This window comes from Macadamia integrifolia, chromosome 6 (genome assembly GCF_013358625.1).
Source record: "Macadamia integrifolia cultivar HAES 741 chromosome 6, SCU_Mint_v3, whole genome shotgun sequence".
Classification (NCBI taxonomy): Eukaryota; Viridiplantae; Streptophyta; class Magnoliopsida; order Proteales; family Proteaceae; genus Macadamia; species Macadamia integrifolia.
In genome coordinates, this window is record NC_056562.1 from 19,140,315 (window position 1) to 19,144,708 (window position 4,394).

Genomic DNA, 4,394 nt, shown 5'->3' on the forward strand with positions numbered 1-4,394 from the left:
AATTATAAAAAAAAAAAAAAAAAAAAAAAATACAACAATGCTCAAGGGAAATAATAATTTAGACAACCATATAAGAATGCTCCCATTATGGATGACTATATATGATGAGATTCAATACTAAAATCTGTAGGTCCCATTTGAATGAGAATGATCATGGTGGGAGCGTCATAAGAAGAAGAATGGAGTTAGTACTTGTTTTTTCTAACTTATATCATTGACTATCTTCCAAAGGGGGGCGGGGGGTGTTCGCACAATTTACATTGCAGTGGATTTCCATATCGACCAAATAACTGCTATGTGGTAGTTTGGATGAGGTCAACATGTTAGGGCAGGGCAGGTAATCACAAAATCCCTTTTCTCTCATGTCAAATTTCATCGTAAATCGAGTTTTGTGAAGTGAAGATAAAGCTTAGAAAATGGGGTTGATTACCCACTTTTAGATTTTCATTTACAAAATTATCCATCAAAGTTTTAGTTAATTCAAAATTAAATTTTCTTTTACATTCTTTTACAAAATTACCCACTTTAAGTTCACAAAAAATTTATCCAAAGAAAAAAAAAAAGGTAACAAAAAATGGGTATTCATGTAATTTTTCTAAAATTAATCACGATCATCCAATTAATGTAAACATAATAATTGGTGGGTATTTTTGTTAACTTTAACTTTTGGAGAGTAGTTTTATAAAGGGAAATCCAAAAACGGGTAAACATAGAATTTCCCCTAAGATTAATCACGACCGTCCAATCAATGTAAACATATCATTGGTTGCTTGCTCCAACAGTCACAAGAGTTCAGTTTTTGGTTTACAATAAGTAAACCGACCCATCAATAATGGGAAACAATGTGCTTCCTTCCCAACCCCGGCTCTACGAGTGAATCCATCTAGGAAAGATGATTGTACTCTAAACCATTGATCCTACTCTTTTCTCTCTTCAAACTCTAAATACTTTGAATAGAAGATGGCAATTGTTAAGTAGCAACATGGAGAGAAGGGATTTGGATTTCACACTAATGTTGGATGTCAGGCACTGTTACACGTGGAGGCAGGGCAAGCAGATTCATGTTTCCACAACTTACACGGAGATGGTAAGCCAGCTCCCTTTAAGCTTCCACGGATCTTATCCTTCAAGATTTGCTTCCATGGAGATGGTAAGCTACCATCTCCCTGTAAGGGTTTTTCACGGATATTTGGGTTTTTGCTGTAAATAGGTGATCGAGGCCACCGTGTAGAGAGGCTGAAACATACCGAGAGAAAGAAATCCCTATTTCAAAAACACCTGCCAAAAAAGAGAGAGAGAGAGACTCTTGCAAAGTTCAAAGCTAATCGTTCAAAGCTCGTTGAATTCGATGCCCTAGTATAGAAGCCTTGCTCTAGTTTCGGAAGCACGTGTCATCCATTTTAGGTTAGAGCAGAAGCCCTACTTAAATTTTTGTGGTTAATTTTTCGGTTATTTTGTTATTATAGTACGAAATTAATGCTTAAAAATTTGTATTCCTATCTATTTCATGACATAGGGTGGAAACTATGTCCATATTCTCACAGCTAATTCCTGTTCTAGGAATATAGCACAGAAGCCGTGCCCGTATTCCCACTGCTAATTTTTAATTTAGGAATATAATGCGGAAGCCCTGCCGTATTTCCACAGCTAATTCTTGTTCTTGAAATATAGCGCGAAAACCCTACCCGTATTCCCATAGATGAATCCTATTCTAGGGATAAAGTGTGGAAGCGCTGCCCAAATTCCCAAAACCAAAATCCATTTTTAAGCCATGGCACGGAAGCCCTGTCAGATTTCTTACCCAAGTGTCAAAAATTTTAATTTCTCCAAGAAAGTGAGAAGAAAGTAAAATCTTTGCCCCTAAGTCAGGGAGAATTACTGGAAATTTCATTATAGTTATCAGTTGTTATCATGTAAACCTTAGATTGTAATTATATTTGTGTTTGCATGATATAGATCCCATCTTCGCATTTATGTGTTCACCACATAAAATAGCGACATTTTCTTATCATTTCATGCATCACTTTATGCATTTGTGCATTAAATGATAGTCAACTTCAGCATTCCATGTGTTATCATATGTGTTCCTCACATAAAATAACAATCATAATCATCATTTCATGAGGCATTGCACATCAGTTAATTACATTTTTATATCAATCTATGTAACTTATCATTCTATGTAACTTATCATTTTATTCCGTGTGATATCTTAATAGTTTCTACAATTATTTCATATAATAGTATACATGTGTTATATTATCTCATGTGATAACGCTTCCAAGCTTAGGCTTTTATAATTTTTGGGGGAGAATATTCAAAATTCAAGCATCCAGTAGAAATACCATAAATTCTGGATGAGGTGGGTGCCTAACACCTTCTCACACTCGTAATCTGACACGGACCCCTATCTTTGGAACAGACCAAAATATGAAGTCAAATTTGGGGGTTCCATCCTTTCGCTGGAATCCAACCCCCTACTTGAGTTCGATCCCTCAATTGAAATTGGGCTCCACTACAGGGTTCTAGGCCCTGAATCCTAGTTAGTGACTGCAAAAATCATGCTTTTCCCATCCCCCATAGTCGTTAGACAAGTTTGGAGACATCACCCTGCAAGACAAACAGGTTAGAGGAAATAAACGGAAAAATGAAAATAGAAAACATTCCACAGGAATCCCAAGGGAATAAAGGATCTCTCTCTCTCTCTCTCTCTCTCTCTCTCTCTCTCTCTCTCTCTCTCTCTCATCCATCCCCATTGTACTGTGTCAAGCTCTCATAGATTTATGGAAAAAAGCAATGTTAGGGTCTCCAAGAGTCAATCACTTGATCCTAGATTTATGCTTAAAAAAACTCTCTTCCTAAGGTGGAAGGGAACTTAGTCTAGAGGACAACTCTTTCTCCTCATCAGCCAAAGTGAGATTCTGAGAGTTAGCTTGTAGTCTAGTCTAGACAATAGAAATGAGAGCTCTACAATCCTTAACCCCCTCAGAGGTGTTACTAAAAGTGCTCTTGTTCCAATTTTTCAAGGCAAGCTTGATTGATATTAGTTTTTGAGAAAAATTGGTAAGAGGATAGGATCTATCCTTAATTTGTAAATTCCAACCATTATTCACAAGATTCAGAAAATCACCATGGGTGGCCCACATGTCAAAGAATTTGAAAAGGTTTAGGACCAAAAGGGATATAGAGCAACCATGATTACACCTGGACTATGATAAAAAATGCCTTGGGGCTCAAAGGAAACTTGGGAACTTGGAAAAGTGGAAAGCCAACTGTCATTCACAAGCACACGGTCTATTCACATTCAATCCTAACACCCGCTAGTCTTTTGTTAGTCCATGTGAATTTAAAACCATACCACCTAATGTTAGCTACATTTATGGTGTTAATGCAAGAAGCAAAATCATTTAAAGCATTATCATCAACAGGAAGGCCTCCTGTTTTTTCATGGGCAACAAGCACAATATTGAAGTCACCAGCATTACACCAGTTGTTATTGCCCAAATGATTTGACTTGACTAAAAGAGAGGACCAAAGATTACCTCTATAAACCATGGAATTCAAGGCATACACGACAGTGAAATAGAAAGTCTGATTTATCTACAAAATAGTGATTTTAAAGTGCATGAACTGATCGGAATTATGTTCGTTATAAATCATAAGGACAAGAACTGTCATGAGGCACTAAATGTCACTACATTGTAATGCTTTAAAGTGACCTCGTGATAATTTGAAATGTCATTAAGCCTTACAAATTAAATATCTAAGTGATCAAGGCAATATTTTGTGACTTTAGAGAACATGATTAGGTTTTGATTCCTTATATATACAAGATTAATATCAAAGGGGATTAGGAATAGCCATAACGTTTAAAAATCAGCTCAGCTCTGGTTTAGATAGTTTCAAGACTTCTTCTTCAAGCGTTCTTGGGACATATTGGTTTTGGTCTTGTTGCTAACATCCAATGGTTCTTCTCAAATTCCTTCATGCCTAGGTCAGTGAAGTAATGAACCCTACATTCATCTGTCTTATTGATAAGCTTGTGTATGTGCTTTTTTATTTATTTTTGGATAGCACATTGAACTATCCATGTGGCTGAGAGCCCTCATAGCTCTGGCACAACAATGCAATTATCAGGGGCGCGCTCTACCACTGAGCTAATAGCCCATCGTGTGGGTCTCCCACTAGGCCTACTATGCCAAAAGCGAGAGAATCCCCATCCCTCTCTTTCCTTTTGTGCCCCCATGTCGACAAACAAGAGGGGCATGCGGATCTCATTTTAACAGCCGGCATAGTAACAATGAAAATGGCCCCCTCTTTGGTGAGATTATATGAGCAAATGCCTGAGCCAAAATATGTCATTGCTATGGGAGCCTGTACTATTACGGGAGGGA